Source organism: Cupressus sempervirens, chromosome 6 (genome assembly GCF_028749045.1).
Source record: "Cupressus sempervirens isolate cs-2001-9-10 chromosome 6, ASM2874904v1, whole genome shotgun sequence".
NCBI lineage: Eukaryota > Viridiplantae > Streptophyta > Pinopsida > Cupressales > Cupressaceae > Cupressus > Cupressus sempervirens.
Window position 1 is genome coordinate 295,708,292 of NC_143123.1, and position 20,968 is coordinate 295,729,259.

The following is a 20,968-nucleotide window of genomic DNA, read 5'->3' on the forward strand; positions in this document are numbered from 1 at the left end:
AGGAGGAGGAGGCGGAGGAGGAGGGAGAGGGGGGAGGCAGATGGAGGGGGAGAGTTCCTAAGCAGGGCGGAGGAGGATGCGAGTGTAGGCGAGGCATGCGGCAGAGGAGTCCTTGGAGTCTGAGGAGGAGGAGGTGCCCTTGAGGAGATGGCGAGCGGTGAGGGTAGAGGCACCTGTAGAGCAGCTAGCAGGAGGAGAGGAGGAGGTTCCCTTGAGGAGGCGACGAGTGGTGAGGGTAGAGGCACCTGCAGAGAAACCAACAGGAGGAGAGGAGTAGGTGCCCTTGAGGAGGCGACGAGCGGTGAGGGTAGAGGCACCTGCAGAGCAGACAACAGGAGGAGAGGAGGAGGTGCCCTTGAGGAGGCGACGAGCGGTGAGGGTAGAGGCACTTGCAGAGCAGCCAACAGGAGGAGAGGAGGAGGGTGCGAGGATCCGTGCCTTAGAGGCAAAGATGCAGGCACTTCGGGTGACTATTGCAGTACGAGATCAGCAGCTGATGGATGAGCGAGCACGAGCAGATGAGCTGCGCCGAGAGTGGGATGCTGTGAGACGAGAGGCAGTGCATCATGGTGCCCGAGCTGCATACTATTATGCTGCCTATAGGAGTGTGGTACCACCAAGATAGGGTCTTCCTGATTATTCAGAGCGAATGGGCAAATCAGAGGGTGCAGTGCAGGCTCCAGATAGGAGATAGGCTCCTCCACCAGGGCCAACACCAGCCGCAGAGGGTGGCAGTCAGACATGACATTGTGTTTTGATTTGTACCTTATGTATTTTTAAGACATATATCCAGATTTTGGATCTCACATTTGTATATGTACCATGACACATTTGATATATATATGAGATACTAGGTTTATCGATATTCTTGTGCACTTGTCTCAAAATGTATGTTTCAGCTTTCATGTTGTAATCACCTAAAAATGGTCATCTAGACTATTAGCCCCCTTTTCAACATTTTGGCTAAATTAATTTAATCACTTACCTAAGCCAAATTGCTAATAATCAATTTATTTGATTATAACCTATAGGTTGACTATGCTATCCTAAGTTCATTATTTGATTAAAAGAACATGTCCCCTTTTAATTAAATAAAAGATCCCATTCTTCTAACCCACTTAAAGTGCACACATAAAGTCCTTTTTTCTATTTTGCACTTAAAAGAAAAGGCTTTGTGACTTTTGTCTTATATGACAAGTCAACTTATATTCTATTGGTTGATTTGTGTGTACACATGGATCACTCCTATTTTCGAATTCCACCGTTGATCATCCACCATCTTCATCTTGATCTCTACCATCCATACATCTTTAAAAGGGAGAGAGCTTTCCCCCTCAATCGATCCTCATTTTTGAATATTGTTATGCTGCAGGTTTTCTAACAAGTTTCTTTGGAGCTTTGTGGAGAACTTCTCATTTCTTGTCTCATTCTCTCATTTCCATCACATTAGCATAAGATCATATGGCATTCTTAGCATAGTTGCATTTTAGTTTAACTTTGATTCCTTTGCAAATAATTAGATCACATAGATTAATAGTTGGATTTGTAACATTCCCATCTCATTATTAGAATAGCTTGCATTGTGCATCTCATCCTAATTTAGTTTCATTTTTGCATTGCATGATCTAAAGAGTTCTTTGACACTAGCACTCTTGCTCTTGTCTAAAGAATCTCCCATTTTGTGGTTTACTAGCAAGGGCTGTATTTCTAAGGCTCAGCTGAGAGCTCCTATATACTCATTTGTATGCCCCTTGCACTCCATGACTAGGGAGCTCTAAGTCGGCATTCGAGCTTTCCAATCTATGGAGAATTTTGGATAGAATGATTTAGAGAAGTGCACCTTTTCTAGTGTACACATGTGATGTTTCAGTTTTTTTGTTTTCAGCTCATGTATGTGTATATGCTTATGTGTATTGTTTTTGATCTCTCATATGGGTGGTATAGATTTAAATGTTTTTTGTGAAAATGTGACACTTGGATAGATTGTATGTGATGATTTTTTTGGATTAACCCCTTGTGATGACAGGTTAGCAAAGAAATGTAGCGAAAGATTAAGAAGGTGAAAAGATAAGTAGAAGCGAAAGATAAAAGCAGCTAACTGATATGTCCATGAAAAAGATGAAGAGAGAGAGCTCTTCCCACATGTAGGAATGTGCAACCTAAAATGTAAGCTACTATGCAAATTGGTTTACCAGCAAGAAGCGACTACATTTAGACTCTTAATTTCATCATTGAGCATTTATTAGGGACATCATGAGATCATACAACCATCACTAGTATAACTACGAGGATATGAATATGATCGATATCAGATAGGTATGTGGAAATCTAATCTAAGCATCAGAGACATGTAAGTCAAGATAACTATGCGATTAGATTCCCTAAGTTTAATTTAGCAAGATTACACCTGTATCAAGGCATAAGCGCCAGGATAAACCTTGAGTGCGGTCTTGCAAAACAGTCAAGGATGATACATTTATAAGTCAAAGTGTTGAATAGGACAAGCACGAATGCTTACAACACTATAGACAAACAAAGTATACCCACAAGCAGAAATCAAAAAGACATGCCCCATGCCCCCAGTCTTCTAGTCAATGACATCCTCGAAAGACTATTAGGGAGGGAACACATGGCAAACAAATCATCATAGACAGCACACAAAGTAGATAAATATTAGCATAGCTCATTCATTTAAGTGTTAAAGTGCGTGTGTGTAAGTCACTTGGCCATTTCTTCAAGACTTGATTCTGATAGTGAGAAATATCGCGACATTGGAGACCGTAGGTAACTATCTGAAAGGTGTTGAAAAACACTTGATGTCAAGGTGGGGGAAGTGTTGAGAAACACTATTTTGTGAGTTGTCCAAGAAACCCTAATGCACAAGAATACCTCAATAGGCTAAGTAGTTGTGCCCCCAAGACAAGGACAAGAAACAATTCCAAGCTAGGAAATGTGTAGCGAAGTGGATGATTGAGATTGATAGACATAGGTGCAAGGGTTTCAAGTAGTGCCTGTTTCCAGGTTTTCACCACTTGACAGATTTTTTTAGGACTTTTTTTTTTTTGGTGATACATCAAAGCACCTATTGCTAGGTTTTCACTAAGATGATCATTTTTCAGGACATTTTCTGATTTTTTAAGATTTTTTCAGGATCACAGATATATACAAGATAGTTGAGCAACAAGCCTCTAAGTATAGAACTTCTTCAAGTGTAGGATGTTGATAGGCTCTACAAGTTCTTCACCCTCTAAAGTAGAAAACTGGTAACCACCAGACCCAAATGCTGTTGTGATAATGTAAGGACCCAACCAGTTAGGTTCAAATTTCCCTTTCTGTTCTCGATTTTGCTGATTTTTGGGATTCTCTCTAAGCACGAGTTCACCAACTTGGAACTCACGAGGGTGAACCTTTTTGTGATATTATGTAGACATGCGCTTCTGATAAGCTCTCATGTGATCAAAATCAGCTTTGCGCCATTCATCCAGAGTCTCTAATTCCTGTACTCTCATAGCTCTATGATCTTCATCGGTTATTAACCCATGTAAGGAGATGCGCAAAGAAGGTATCTCGACTTCTAATGGGAGAACAACCTTAGAGCCATAGACTAGAGAAAAGGGTGTAGCCCCTATAGGAGTACGAATAGAGGTTCTATAGGCCCAAAGTGCCGAATTTATTTGCAAGTGCCAATCTTTCCCAGACTTGTGAACTGTGCGGTGTAGGATTTTCAGCAGTGTTTTATTAGAGGCCTCAGCTTGGCCATTTCCTTGGGGATAGTAAATGGAGGACCAATGTTGTTTAATTCAAAACTTTTTGCATAGCTGTTTTAAGTCCTTATTCTTGAACTTACCTCCATTATCCGTAACAATAGAGGATGGGATACCATATCAGCAAATGATGTGATTCAGTATAAACAGGGCAACATGTTTGCCTGTAGCAACAGATAATGGTACAGCTTCAACCCATTTAGTGAAATACTTTGTTGCTGTGATGATGAATTTATGACCGCTAGATGAGCTTGGATGAATCTTTCCTACCAAGTCAAAGGCCCATTGCTGAAATGGCAAATATGTCACAGAAGGGATTAACTCTTGCCCGGGAGCATGTATCAAGTTGCCATGGAGCTGACATTTCTGACAGGACTTTGCATAGCGCACAGCATCAGCTTGCATGGTGGGCCAGTAATAACCCATCCTAAGCAGTTTTCAAGCAAGTGCAAGGCCATTAGAATGTGCCCCACAAATGCCATCGTGGACTTCGGCAAGTGCCTTCTCGGACTCTTCTAGCTCTAAACACCTAAACAACGTTCCGTCTAGACCCTTCCTATACAAGTCACCAGAGACCAAAGTGTAGTGTGAGGCAGTACGAAGGAGTTGGCATTTTTGGTTGTGCGTGAGGGTTTCGAGAATAACCTGATCACGTAGGTAGGAGAAAATAGCCGCATAGCGAGAGGAATCGTGACCCACAATAGTGTAGATCACCTGGTTATCTGAGGAATCATAGGCTGGATGACACAATTCTTCCACCAGGAACTCAAATCACGATTCATGTTCTTATAATTGGAGGATAGATGCTAAGGTGGCCATAGCATCAGCAGCCTTGTTTTCTGCTCTAGGAATTTGTTGGAATGTTACAAAGGTAAAATAATTCCTTAGAGCATCTATCAACTTTTTATAAGGGATCAACTTGTCATCCTTTGTTTGATATTCATTATTCACTTGCTTCACAACCAGTTGAGAATCCCCATAGATGTGTAGCTCAGTTATTCACCATTCAAGGGCCATTTTGATCCCATTTGTTAATGCTTCATACTCTGCAATATTGTTTGTACATGAGAACAATAATTTGTAGGACTTTGGGATCGTATAACCATGAGGGGAAACAAACAACACCCCTACTCCTGCTCCATTCTGAGTATGGGATCCATCAAAAAACATCTTCCATGTTATGTCAGTAATGTTCATGATTGAGGCATCTGGAAACTCAATTTGCATAGGTGCTATATCTTCAAGTGGGAAGTCAGCCAACTGGTCAGCTATGGCCTGTCCTTTGATTGCCTTACGTTCAACATACTAAATGTCAAATTCAGAAAGAATCATCATCCATTTAGCAAGGCGACCAGTAAGTGCAGCTTTACTTAATAAATATTTCAAAGGGTCTATCTTGGCAATCAAGTGAACTGTATGGGCCAACATATAATGCCGAAGTTTTTGGGAGGCAAAAACTACAGCAAGGCATGCCTTCTCTATACTTGTATAATTTAGTTCATAAGCCACCAAAGTTTGGCTGATATAATATATGGCTCTTTCTTTACCCGTCTCATCACTTTGGGCTAAGAGTGCTCCTAGAGAAGAATCTATAGCTGAAATGTACAGAATCAAAGGTTTTCCCAAAATGGGTGGCATCAAAACTGGCGGTTTTGCCAAGTAGCCTTTGATTTGGTCTAAGCTTTGTTGACAGTCACTGTTCCAAATGTGGGTAGATCCTTTATGCAGATTTTTATTGAAAGGTTGAGCCTTATCCGCTAATTGAGAGATAAATCTTCTTATGGATTGTAGCCGTCCTTGAAGACCTCTAAGCTGACTGATAGTCTTTGGTGGAGGCATATCCATGATAGCTTGGACCTTTTCAGGGTCAACCTCAATGCCTTTTGTTGAAATCATATAACCTAACAATTTTCTAGAAGTGACACCAAAGGCACATTTTTTTGGACTCAACCTAAGTTGGAATTGTTCCATACAGTCCAATATCAAACTAAGGTCTTTGAGATGTATGTCTCATTTCTTTGATTTTGCCAATGTGTCATCAACATAGTCTTCCATGTTTTTATGCATCATATCATGAAAGATGGTTGTCATTGCTCTTTGATATTTAGCGCTAGCATTTTTGAGCCCAAAAGGCATGACATTCTAGCAAAAGGTACCCCATGCACATGTAAAGGCTGTCTTTTCTTGGTCTGCTGGAGCTATCTTTATTTGGTTGTACCCAAAAAATCCATCCATGAGCGAGTACATCTCATAACCCGCAGTCATGTCCACTATCATATCGATGTTTGGTAGTGGAAAGTCATCCTTAGGGCACGCTTTATTGAGATCTCTAAAATCAGTACAAACTCGTATGGATTTGTCATGCTTGGAGATAGGTACAATGTTGGAAATCCACTCAACATAATCAATGGCCCTAATGAAGTTTGCATTCAATAGTTTTTTTAACTCTGTCTTGACCAGTAGAGCCACATGTGGATGCATTTTTCTCAACTTCTATTTAACAGGCTTGACATTTGGTGAGATTGATAAGTGATGCATGATGAGATCTGTATCAAGCCCTGGCATGTCAGAGTATGTCCATGTGAAGTTGACCTTCTTGTCTTGAAAGAATTGAGAAAACTGTGTCTTTTCTTTGTCTGACAAAGATTGAGCTACATGGATAATCTGAGGACATTCTTCTGTTCCCAAGTTGATAGGCTGTGTAGGTTCGACTAGAACCAAAGATCTATCCTGGAAATAGCTTGGCAGACTACCAAGTACCTCATCTGCAGGTGCCTCAGAGAGGTTTTCACCATTAGATACGTCTTTATTTTTACTTTTTTGAGGGTCAAACACCGCCACAATGTGGTTTTCGCTGTCTGATTGCTTATTTTTTCTTTTAATTTTTTGAATGAGGTACTTGATATCCGATTTCGTCATGTTAACCGCGGGTTCGCTGGTGGAAGAAATGACAGGTTCAATTGCGTTTAGATAACAAGCGATCTCATAGTCATTTTGGAAAGACCGTATTTCAGTTCTTTGATTTTGGATAGACCAATCTATGAGATCTGGGTAAATTAGTGAGAGTGAGGGAGAAGTTTCAATGTGATTGATATGGAAGGAGTCATCTCTGGTTACTTGTGAAGTTGAGCCTATAGAAAATGTCGCAAAAGAGTCCAGCTCAGGAATAGTCCTAGAGGAACTAGCATGATCCATTGAGACATGTTGTGAGTCAAACTCATCCGACCCCATACTAGACCATTCAACTACATTGAGTTGGGTTGCATAGGCATGAATGACATCCACCCCTAGCTCGCAAGATGCATCAGAGAGGCTTTCCCACTCATACTCATGAGAATCTGTACTTTGACCCCTATCTATGAGATGAGCAATATTCTGCCTAATTCATCCTCTATTTATGTCCTCAGAAGTAGACCCTTCTTGTTCCTATTCTTGGGAGTTAGAAGCTTCTTCATTATTAGCAGTAACTATTTCTTCTCCCCAAAGGAGGGAAGTGAGAGGAACAAAGTCTTCGTCTTATGCAGTAGTAGCAATTACGGGAGAGTCATCATCCTCCGATTCACTAGACATGAGTAATCTTCGATTACAGTTTGGTGTATTATTGTCTAGCCCAAAGCCTAGACCAGTGGTGTCTCGAGCATCATGACCTTGAGTGTGACTTAAAGGTTCAACTAGAGCGTTCTTACAACCAGTTAAGGACTTGTGGCCCTAGTAGCCCATTTTTGTCAAAAATTTATAGCCTTTTCCATATTTTTTGGGAGAAATAGGGGTAGTCATTGTAACCTCCTCATCTTCCTCTTCTCTGTAGATCCAGTCCCTAATGGCTTGTTCTTCCTTCTCTACTTCCAGTGGTATGGAAGATTGCACAAAAGTGCCAAAAAGTGTCATAGCAGAAGCAGAAGACTTCTTTGCAATAGTTGGTTTCCCATAAGACCAAGGGGAAATTGGTAAGGCAGCAATAGAGTCCAAAGTGTACTCGCCCATACCAAGGCTCATTATTTTCAATTTTTGTTCACATTCTGTGAAAGATGGTGCTAGCTCATGAGAAGAGCGATTGTGCAAGACTAGCATTTCGGCAACAGATAATGTGTTGATAGACATGGAGTTGTCGTCGGGGACAACCACTTCAGTACCATTAAAAGGGAACTTAATGCACTGATGGTATGTAGAGGGTACTACTTGCATATCGTGAATCCATGGTCATCCCAACAACAAGTTGTATGCAAGTGGTATGTCTAAGACTTGGAAAACGACATTCTTCTCAATTGGACCAACTCTGATTGGAAGTACAATTAGACCTTTAGAAGGCCTTTCAACCTCATCATAGGCCTTTATAGTGATCTTGCGCTTAGGACCGATGGAAAATTTAGACATGCCCAATTGTTGGATTACATTGAACGAATGATATTTAACCCTACACCATTGTCTATCAGGACTCGACGGACGCGAGTAGGAAAGATTTGAACTTCGATATGAAGAGCAAGGTTATGGGGATGACCGAGAGCTTGATCATCTTCTTCAGAAAAGGTGAGATAGTGAGGCGAGGAGATGTGGTTCACCATAGCTTGGAATTGTTCTGCATCAATATCTGTGGGAACATTGGCAGCACGTAAAGCTTTCTCAAGGATATCCCTGTGCAAAGGAGATAACTCTAGCAATTTGAAAATGGAGATTTGTGCTTGCGTGCATTGCAGTTGGCTAATAAGATCACAGTTGGAGATTTTGGAAGTAATTGGTTGTTTAGATGATGAAGCATTTTTAGGATCATTAGCAACTTTTAGGACAACCTTAGATTGCCCCCTAGTGACAGCGTTGAGTGGTTCACCTTGAGAAGATGAAGACTCAGCCACCCGGAGTACCACCCTGGGTCTAGTATCAGTATGATTTTGAGGAGTGGATCATGTCCTTAAGACCACTCTTGGTCGTTCATCTTCAACATCATAATTTGGCCAGTTGTCATTGTTGGAGCTTGCCATACATACGTATTCAATGGGCTCAAGCATGCTTATAACATTATCAGTGTCAGCATAAGCATAACTGATTTTGGCGTCATGATTCTTTTTGGTAGCTACCCTTGAGGTCTCACCCTTTTCATATTTAGGTAATGGTTTTTGGAAAGCCTTATGATCAATATTCTTAACAAGGCCATCTGTAACAACTTTGCCAGCTTCGATGAGGTCTTGAATTACATCTTTGAGTTTGAAGCAATTCTCTGTGTTATGTCCCTTACTTCGATGATAGCTGCAAGTATGATCTTCTCTCCACCATGGAGGTCTAATAGGTGGATTGTAAGGACGTGATTTGTCTGGCAAGGTGACCAATTTGTTTGCAATTAAGGTTTTTAAAACCACTTCATAAGGTTTGACCATAGGTGTGTAAACACGTCGCTTCTTTGCAAATTTAGAGCCTTTGTCAAAGGTTCATGGTTTCGAACCTTCTTGTTGCTTTGTTGCATAGATGGCATTGGAGAGGTTAAATGAAGGTTCCTTAGTCTTAGGAGTGTCCACTACTCCGTCATTGACAACATACTTGTTTTTGTTCCAAGGTTTGCCTTTGTCTTTGTTGTTTCCATTGTTAATTCTGTCCTTGTTTATGGCAATATCACCTTTTTTGATAGAAACATCCGCAATGCGATATGCACTTTCTACCATGGTGTTGAAGGATGTGAATAACTATTTTCTTAGATCAAAGTATAATTCGGGTACAAGCGTATTGACAAAAATGTCAATTTTTTCAGCCTCAGGCACTTGCCGAGGATACCGAGAGTATAAAGATCTCTATCGTTGGAGGTATATTGCAAAAGATTCTCCTGGTTTTTGTTTAATGTTGCATAAGTATAGCACAGTCACAGGATGTTGAATGTTGTATGAATATTGTTGGATGAAGTGTTGCGCAAGTTCGTCAAATGTTTTAAGAGGAGGACTCAATTTTGTGAACCATTCCATAGCTTGTCCTCTTAGACTTCTAGGAAAAAAACGCATAAGAAAGGTGTCTTCATGCATAAAGTCCATGCTAATAGCATAGAAATGTCTCACATGGTCGTGAGGGTCACCATTTCAATCATATTTGTCATACTTAGGAACCTCTATATCCTTAGGAAATGGCAGCATGTATAGACTCCTATCGAATGGAAGAGCGCAAATCGAGTCAACAAATGATGTCTTAGGTGGCTCCTTTGAAGTTTGTAGTTGTGCAAATTGTTTCCTTAGTTCCTGTATTTCTTCCCTTAAGATTTCAGCCTCAGTGGGCTCTCGCTTTGGAATAATATGTTCAACATTAAAACCTTGAGGGAGTTTCCATCCCCTAGCTGTCATGTATCGGAAGTATTGGTCTCCATTTTCCTCTAAAGCTCTGAGCATTAATTTTTGGGCGAAGCCATCTTGTTGAAATTTGATCACATCTTCGCTAGTTACTTCTTCATCACTATCATGATGAGATGGTTTAGGTGAAGGACATGCACTAGCGGCAGCTCTAGAAGTCCTTGGAGGCGTGTGATTACCATCATTATTTTCAAAGGGATTTCGAGGACAAGTTCCTTTATATCCTTCGTAGCGTGCCTGATTGTCAGTTTTAGCTTGTTGATTTTCTCTCTCCATAGCATATATAGCCTCCAAAGTCTTTTGGGTTTCACGTGCTTGTTCTTCTAAGCGATGTTTAATTTCATCAGGATGCACCATAGTGACTATACCACTCGTATCCTCGGGTGTCTCAAAGGGTGTACCAAATGGATTTTCAAAACTATAAAGTGGGTTGTGCCAAACGTTAGATGTTTGTGTTTGAGAAAATTCGAGATTCTTATCACAAGGTTGTTTGTGAGGACGTTTGGGTGGTGTTTCCAATTGCTTGAAAATGAAAGGCATGTGGCTACCGTTACCAACTTGATATCAAAACCAAATATTTAAACTATGTGAGATTATTGCAAGAAATCAAAGTTAAACTAAAATGCAACTATGCTAAGAATGCCATATGATCTTATGCTAATATGATGGAATGAGAGAATGAGACAAGAAATGAGAAGTTCTCCACAAAGCTCCAAAGAAACCTGTTAGAAAACTTGTAGCATAACAATATTCAAAAGATGGATCCATTGAGGGGGAAAGCTCTCTCCCTTTTAAAGATGTATGGACGGTAGAGATCAAGATGAAGATGGTGGATGATCAACGATGGAATTCAAAAAGAGGAGTGATCCATGTGCACACACAAGTCAACCAATAGAATATAAGTTGACTTGTCATATAAGACAAAAGTCACAAAGCCTTTTCTTTTAATTACAAAATAGAAAAAGGACTTTATGTGTGCACTTTAAGTGGGTTAGAAGAATGGGGTCTTTTATTTAATTAAAAGGGGACATGTTCTTTTAATCAAATAATGAACTTAGGATAGCATAGTCAAACTATAGGTTATAATCAAATAAATTGATTATTAGCAATTTGGCTTAGGTAAGTGATTAAATTAATTTAGCCAAAATGTTGAAAAGGGGGGCTAATAGTCTAGATGACCATTTTTAGGTGATTACAGTACTATGATGAAAACCTGGCAAACAGGTGTCATGCGTAATTCTTCCACCATCCATCTATCCCCTCTTCTCTCTTTGATCTTGACAATGTTAAGCTATCTTTGCATATTGGCTATCTTATCCATGAGATTCTCTATTTGTGCTTTCTCATTCCCTCATAGCCTCCATCTTGAGCTTTATTTTTATTGATCTATCCCATCGCTATCCCATCTAGTTGACCCCTTAGTCTTGATCATAATAAATGAAACATGGTTCTCATAGGTCTCTTGGCATGGCTACTCTTTTGGACTACACGCTTTCATACTATCTTACTCATTAGCTTCCATCGCTTATCTTATATGCTATCACACTTGTTGGCTTGACCACTTATCCTACATGCTATCTTTCTCATTACTTCCATTGCTTATCCAAAATATGCTTCATATGACTATTTCACCTCTTTCCCTAGCTTGGGTACTCTTGAGGAGTCAGTCCTTGAGGATCACTTTCACTTGCTTCATACTCTTTTTTCATCCATCTTTGCTTATCCACTGGCTTGTTGCTCCATCATGTCCTATACCTTGCTAGACATTGGGAGAAAATGATGTGATCTTGCTTGAGAACTAGTGATACCTAAAACCTTCTAAAAAATTCCAAAAAAAAATCATATATGATCCTAAAAAAAATCCTAAAAATCAGAAAATGTCCTGAAAAAAAGATCTTCTTAGTGAAAACCTAGCAATAGGCACTTTGATGTATCACCAAAAAAATCAAAAATACAAAAATACAAAAAATTGAAAAAAGTCCTGAATAAATCTATCAAGTGGTGAAAACCTGGAAACAGACACTACTTGAAACCCTTGCACCTATGTCTATCAGTCTCAATCACCTACTTTGCTACACATTTCCTAGCTTGGAATTGTTTCTTGTCCTCATCTCGGGGGCATAACTACTTAGCCTTTTTGAGGTACTCTTGTGCATTTGGGTTTCTTGGACAACTCACAAAATAGTGTTTCTCAACACTTCCCCCACCTTGACATCAAGTGGTTTTCAACACTTTTTAGATAGTTTACCTACGGTCTCCAATGTTGCGATATTTCTCACTATCAAAATCAAGTCTTGAAGAAATGGCCAAGTGACTCACACACACGCACCTAAACACTTAAACACCTGAGCTATGCTGATCTTTATCTACTTTGTCTGATGTCTATGACAATTTCTTTACTATATGTTCCATCCCTAATAGTCTTTCAAGGATGTCATTGACTAGAAGACTGGGGCCATGGGGCATGTTTTCTTGATTTCTGCTTGTGGGTATACTTTGTTTGTCTATAGTGTTGTAAGCATTTATGCTTGATCGATTCAACATTTTGACTTACAAATGTATCATCCTTAACTATTTTGCAAGACCGCACTTGGGGTTTATCCTAGTGCTTATGCTTGATACAGGTGTAATCTTGCTAAATTAAACTTAGGGAATCTAATCACGTAGTTATCTTGACTTACATGTCTCTAATGCTTAGATTTGATTTCCACATACCTATATAATATCGATCATATTCATATACTCATAGTTATACTAGTGATGGTTGTATGATCTCATGATGTCCCTAATAAATGCTCAATGATGAAATTAAGAGTCTAAATGTTATGCTCTTCTTGTTGGTAAACCACTTTGCATATTAGCTTGCATTTTAGGTTCATTTTCTTTCTTAGTCTTGCATTCTTGCATATGGGGAGAGCTCTCTCTTCATCTTTTCATAGACATATCGGCTAACTCCTTTCATATATTTCTTTACTTTCTTCTTGTTCATGTCTTTTCACCTTCTTAATCTTTCACTTCATCTCTTTTCTATCTTATCATCACATTATATAAATTTTTGACCTCTTAAATAATTTCAACGTCCTAGATTCATTTTCGGGATAGAAATCCAAATTCGAGTTCATCTTGATGGTCAAAATTGTCTTTAAAAATTCTACTTTCTTCTAAGCAGTTAGCTGACCTTTTGATGTCTAATCTCTGAATCATCACTGGGGCATCTTCATTTCTTCATGTCTTCATCATTTTTATGCTTCATATCTACTTCTAGTCACCTTTTCATATCTAAATCATCTTTCTACTAGATTTGACCTAATTTTTATGCTATATCCTTCAAGGTCGAGTCTAGTCAAACTAGGGCATTTCATCAGTTTCTTATAGTCATTCTTGGGTTCTAATCATTTATCTGTCATATCAGACATTGCTATATCTTGATTTTCTCATGTCTAGCTAGTTTCTACTTCCTCTTACCTCATTTCGATTTCAATCCCGAGGGGGCAGAAATACTTTATTGCTGATTGTTACAGCTATCTATTTCTTAGGAGCATTTGTTTGACCTTATCACTTGCTCTCGATCTATTCACTTTGCTAGGTGTTAGAATTATTTTCGGATCCTAACATCATCTTCCTAGTGTTCAGTACTACCGCTATTAGGTTGTGCATTCAGGATTTGCTATCTATTTCTGCATTTCATTCTTTGAAATCAGATATCTATATCTATCACTGCCTACTTGGCTTTCTATTTTCTAACATAATGTGTTCCCAGATTGATCACGCATTAGTCAAAGAGGGGAAAATGTAATCACCTAAAAATGGTCATCTAGACTATTAGCCCCCTTTTCAACATTTTGGCTAAATTAATTTAATCACTTACCTAAGCCAAATTGCTAATTTTCAATTTATTTGATTATAACCTATAGTTTGACTATGCTATCCTAAGTTCATTATTTGATTAAAAGAACATGTCCCCTTTTAATTAAATAAAGCATCCCATTCTTCTAACCCACTTAAGGTGCACACATAAAGTCCTTTTTCTATTTTACAATTAAAAGAAAAGGCTTGTGAGACTTTTGTCTTATATGACAAGTCAACTTATATTCTATTGGTTGACTTGTGTGTGCACATGGATCACACCTATTTTTGAATTCCACTATTGATCATTCACCATCTTCATCTTGATCTCTACCATCCGCATGACTTTAAAAGGGAGAGAGCTTTCCCCCTCAAAGAATCAATCCTCATTTTGAATATTGTTATGCTGCAAGTTTTCTAACAGGTTTCTTTGGAGCTTTGTGGAGAACTTCTATTTCTTGTCTACATTCTCTCATCCATGGCATCATGGCATTCTAGCTTAGCTCAGCTTTCATTTTTACATGTAGCTTAATCTCACATAGCTTAATAATGGTATTGTAACACTCTCATCCATGCTTAGAATAGTTGCACTTTTCATATTCATTCTAGTTTAATCTTTAGTTGCATTTCATTCTTGAGGAACTCCTTGGGACATTTGCATTCTTGCATCTTGTCTTTGGAACCTCCCATTGCATGGTTTACTAGCAAGAATAGTATCTCTAAGGCTCATCTGAGAGCCTTCTTATTTTTGAAATATACTCTCTTGCACTCCATGGATAGGGAGCTCTAAGCCGGCATCCCAACATTTTGAACTCATCGAATCATTTGGATAGAAGGGTTTAGAGTGGGACACTTTCGAGTGTACATGGCCAACATGGTTGTGACATGTCATAGTTTGCAAAAATGGAATGAAAACTTACACAATCTTATCATCTCAAGAATCAATCATGACGCAATGGTAGGCACTAAAGCGTTCATCATTAAAGATAGTTATGTATGCTAAGAAGGATGTGTATTTGATCATGAGGTGTGGGGGAGCTGGCAGTGGTACTTTCTACCACTCTACTATTATTTCACATGAATTCTAGGTCTTTCTAGTTATTTTCATTACTTTTACCTTCACTTCAAGTATTTCATTGAGCTCTACAAATCTTTCGAAGAGAATTGGGGGTCAAAGAAGGCATTGGGAGGCAGCAAGTTGTTACAAATGGAGGAAGAGAGTGTGTATCTAGGATGTGCTAGGCAAAGGGAGTATTTGGAAATTTCTAGAGAGGTTACATAGAGGAAATTCCCAAGTCACCCAATTGTTTTTGCAATATTGGAATGAGGGTTTCTTAACAGTGAATGGAAGAAAGTTCTCTATCACAGAGGATTATTTCTCCAAGATCACTAGCATTCTGATTGTTGGAAAGAAATTTTACTGAGATAAGAAGATCTCTAACTCTAGTGCTAATAGCTTCCCAAAAATGCCCAAGAAGAGGAAGAAACTGGCGAAGAAAAAAGGTATCACTTACTTTTAGCCCAATTGTTTGAATAAATTTTGGATGTTTATCCTTAGGGCTATTGTTTCCTACATCAACCTTGATGGTTGATTTTGTAGGGTTTATTCGTATTATTTTGTCCTATTAAATCACTTTAGGCATGATGTGAAGATATCTATTCTTTTTTATCTTTACTCCTTGGTGACCAATAACATCAATGGGGTAAGAGATTACAACATGATGAAGGGTGCTCCCCTTAATACCATAAACACATAACATAAAAAAAGAAACAACAACAAATACGAGAACAAAATATGGACTTCTTATTATCATCGTAAATAAAAAAATTATAGAATTCACAAGTACAATATGCTAACCCACATGGGTACCTTCATTATAGTAATATGCATTACTAAGCTGTGAACTACACCGAGTTTTCCTAGACAATGTTCAGGTCTTTCTTAAATAGGCAATTTTATGCCACCCAAAAGGTTCTAGACATTCCAACTTAATAACTAGGGCCAACAAACCATAATAATACATATAGAGTCGGCCAAATACATCTTTGACATTTATTTTAGAAATTTCGAGTAGCCCAACTTTGGAAGGCCATAACTCTCAAACCATTACTTTGATTGGCTATTATAACCACTTTTCGAAAACATTAGCTCTTGATCTATAGGCTTGAAACAATGCAAGTGCCCTTTAATCAAATTTTCACACCACATCTTAGGCCTCTAAGGCCTTCAAAACTGAGCTCAAAAAAATTTCTCCAAATTTTTCTACCGAAAATTTGCAGTAAATTCTCTGATACTTAAGCTAGAGAAATGAGATTTTTATGGTAGGCTTATAATTATAAAATGAAACTTCATGTAGAAAATCAAAACATTCTAAGTTTCTCCAAAAATTTCCACCAAAAATCCATAATAACTTCTTTGATACTTAAACTGGAGCAATGAGATTTTTATGGTAGGCTTGTAATTCTAAAATGAACCTTCATGTAAAAAATTAGAACATTTTGAGCTCATATGAAAAACTTACTAAAAATAGTAAGCTCCGAGAAATAGTGACCCCATGTCTACTAGTCCTTATTAAAATAGAAAAGGTTGAAAATAAAATATTTTTGGGGTATGCAAGATTGCTCTTACACACAAGATGATCTTGCATCAGACACCTAGGCTAATTTGAGAAGCGACTCTATCACGTCTTAGGTGTTTAGAGTTTAACCAAGATGTTTAACCTCCTCCCTTGCTAGCCATGATGAATCCTTTACTAGCCTCCCTTTCCATTTGACTAGGTATTCCTTATAAGTTTTGTTCCTTGTACTTTTTCCAACACAACTATCTAGTATCTCCTCAATCTCCTTTGTAGCCAAACTAGCTACTAGAATACTCCACTATGCTTCTACAACTTCATCTCCATCACCTCCTTCATAATACTCTATCAAATAGAAAATATTAAATATTGGTGAAATATTTAATTCAGTAGGCAACTCCACGTCATAAGCATTTCCAGAATCGTGCATTTTCACTATCTTGCACGGTCTAAACTTCTTCATCTTCAGCTTATTATATGTAGCCACTGAAAAATGTTCATTTTTCAAATGAACCATGACTTCATCTTCAATCTGAAATTCCTTATACCTCCTTTTTCACATCTACCTTATCCTTGTACTATGTATTTATCTTATGATATACTTCCTCACCTCCTCATGGATGTTCCTCAAATGTTCATCAAATTATTATGCTTCAACACTACTTATCTATCCTTTATCCAACTGTCACAATTCATAAGCATTTCTAGGACTGCTCCCATATACAATCTGAAATGATGATTTACCAGTACTCTAGTTGACAAAATTATTATGTGCAAATTCTTCCTATAGTAAAATTAATACCAGTCATTTGGCTTGTTGCCAACCAAACATCTCAACAAATTTCCAAAACTATGATTCACAATTTTTGTTTATCCATCAATTTGTGGATGATACAATGAACCAAACTTCAAATCTATCTTCAACTTCTTCCATAACATACACCAAAAATAGCCAACAAATTTAGTATCTCAACCTGAAACAATACTCTTTGGTAGACCATGTAGTCTCACCACTTCTTTGAAAAACAACTCTACCACGTGAACAACATCACTAGTCTTCTTGCAAGGAATAAAATGTGCCATCTTTGAAAACCTATCAACCATCACAAAAATAGAATCATTCTTACATTGTGTCCTTGATAATCTAAGAATAGAATCCATGCTGACATCCTACCGCAACTTCTCTAGTACAGGTAATGGCTGATACAACCCTGTATTCTACTTCACTCCTCTCACCATTTGACATACTCTACAACTCTGTACAAACTTCTTTACATCTTGCTACAACTGTGGCCAGTAATAATTCTCAACAACCAAAGCTATTGTTTTAGCTCTACCAAAATGTCCAGCCAATACTTCACTATGCTTCTCCTTGAAGAGATTATCTCTCATCGAACTTTTGGGAATGCACAATTGGCTTCCTTTAAACAACATACTATCTTGAATCATGAAATCCAACCACTTTATCTTGTCAAGTGTAATAGGTTTTGTACAAGCCTTCTACACTTCACCAAAATCAAGATCATCTGGATATAAAGTACTGAGTTCCTTGAACCCAACCACCTCTATCTATATTTCTGTCAGCAAAAATTGTCTTCTACTAAGAGCATCTGCAACTCTATTAGACTTTCCACTCCCATGTTTCAAAACAAATTTATAACTCTACAAAAACTCAACCCACTTCCAATGCCTTTGGTTTAATTTTCCTAGACTATTCAAATATTGCAAAGCTTGATGATCAGTATTCAAAATAAACTCATTAAGAAGAAGATAGTGTCTTCACTTCTTCAACGCTTGAACTATAGCATAAAATTATTGATCATAAATAGAATACTTTCTTTTGGCATCATTCAATTCCTCACTAAAATAAACAACAAGTCTACCAACTCCTATTGCAGTACCACTAGCATCACAATCTACTTGAAACACCTTGTTAAAATATGGAAGTGCTAAAATAGGATGCACGGTAACTTTCTATTTCAACGGATTAAAACTCTTATATGCTCCTACAGTCCACTTAAATTATTTCCTATCCCCTCTCATTGTTTTAGTCAAGGGTCCACAAATACTGTTAAAACCTCTTATGAACTTTCTATAAAAACTAGCCAATCCATGAAAAGATCTTATCTCTGTCACACTCCTTGGAGTAGGCCATTCAAGGATGGCCTTCACTTTCTTTGGGTCCATTTTCAAATCTTATACTAAAACTACAAATCCCAAGTACACCAACTCCTCCTTAATTGTACTTCTTCAGATTTATCAGTAAATTTTCTTCCCTCAACTTATCAAACACCTTGCAAATATGAATCAAATTCTCTTCCAATGTCTTAATAAAGATCAAAATATCGTCTAGGTAAAAAATGAAAATTTTACCAAGAAACTCCTTTAGTATCTCATTTATGAGCCTCATGAAAGTGTTTAGTGCATTGGTTAACCCAAAAGGCATGACTAACCACTTGTACAGTCATTCCCTTATCCTGAAAGCAATCTTCCACTCATCACCTTCTCTGATATGAATCTAATGCTACCCACTCTTCATATCTATCTTTGTGAAATACTCAACCCCACTCAAATAGTCTATAATATCATCCATCCTTGGTAATGGAAATATGTACTTTTTTGTGATCTTGTTGGCAGTGCAAGAATCTATTGTTGGAAATCTGATTGAAAAGCTCACTGTTGAAGATCAAAGAGGGAGATTGTTGGAAAGAAGGAAGATTGTTGTTAAAAGAATATTTTCAATCATTGTTTTGTCATTGATGTCAAACCTGCTATTTTTAGATATGATATTTTCTTATAAGATCCAAGTACTATCACTTAGTTGATTGATAAAGAGGATTTGATCAACAAGATGTAACAAGAACACCTAAGGGAAAGGTTGGGTTATGATGTTGTAATGAAGTGCAAGGATCAGTTAAGACAATGGTTAAATGATGTATTGATAACATACTTAAGGATATAGAGGTTGGTCACACTTAGAAACATTGAAGGAAGAAGTTGTAAAAAGGTAGAATGCAAAGCTTAAACTAAAGATCATTAGTGGGTGTCGAGCAAGTTAGTTAAAGTCGAGCAAATTTTTAGCTAGCGTCGAGTAATGAAAAAATCTAGTGTGTACCGAGTGATCTTCAGGTGTTGAGTGAGGATCAGGTTCTGAGCATCAAAAAATTCTTAGTTGGTGCCGAGTGATCTTCAAGTGCCAACCATCAAGAAAAATACATTGGGTGCAGAGTAACACAGTATGTGTCAAGCACCAGGATTTCAATAGTGTTGAGCTACTGCATTATTTCAAATTATGAAGATTCGCCAAATCTAAGCCAACATAATGGTTACATCAAATTTTGTGAATGAGTTGAAAGATAAGAATGATGAGCTCGTGGCACAGAATCCTATGTAAACTATTTTTAGGCAAATTCTGAAGGATTTTTCAAGAAGTTTTTAGAGGAAAGAGAATATGGGTTAGATGCAATGAATCCTACCTAATCCATGTGAATTAAAAATAAATAATGGAAGAATTGAGTGAGAAAAGGAACTCCAAGACTTCTATTTAAGGATTCATAGGCCAAGAAGCAAAGAGAAGCTCATACTATTGCTGTTGAAGAGCCAAATTTGTGAAGTAGTTAGAAGGGTGTCAAGGGGAAGACATCTAGGAGAAGGAAGAGCATAGAGGCTCTACTTCTATGAGTGATCATGAAGAGATGATTGCACTAGTACATTGAGCATGGAGACTCAAGGAGACTAAGCTTGAAAGGAGGGAAAGCTATCAAAGTTGCATAGATTGAAGGCAAGGAAAGGGTATGAGCTGAGAAATGATCTGAGATCTGCAAGATAAGTTGTATTTTGTAGTCAAGTCAAAATTTTCTAGTACTCTCTAGCAATTATATTAGATTTGAATATCCTATGGACTTAGGTTGGCCTAATAGCCATTTGTAAATCCTTTAACAGGGTGGCATTCCAAGTGAATTTTCTAAAGTTCTTTAATCAGTCCCACTTCTAACAGGGTGGATAAATCCTCTAACAAGGTCACATTTAATAGTGTGTTGTAAGCCTTTAACAGGGCAGGCCTTTCACAGGGCATCACTTCAGAAGAGTGAGAATTGAGTAGCATATTACTGGTGGTTTTTCCCAAATTGGGTTTCCACATAAATCACTATGTTATGTGTTGATTTCTTATGTGCTATACTTGCATATTGATTTACAGTAACTTGCTAATTAGAAAAGTTAAAGCTTGGATGAACGAATGGTTGAATGGGCTCACTATACTTAGTGAAAACTTTGAATAGGAAATTTGGACCTTGAATAACTTATTCACCCCCCCACCCCCTCAGTTATTCTAAAATATTTCTAACAATTGGTATCAGAGCCATCTACTGATTTAGTTTCAAGGTACTAGAAGCAAGAAGATCAAGATTTCCAAGAGAGAAGTTCCCAAGCTCAACAAAGATAATTTTGCTGCATGGAAAAG

The 20,968-nt window shown here is 37.9% G+C and overlaps 1 pseudogene; it reads left to right on the forward strand.

The window, feature by feature from the left end:
* Positions 1-451: 451 nt before the first annotated feature.
* LOC149552380 (GDSL esterase/lipase EXL3-like) overlaps positions 452-20,968 on the forward strand; it is an 82,937-nt pseudogene continuing 62,420 nt past the window's right edge.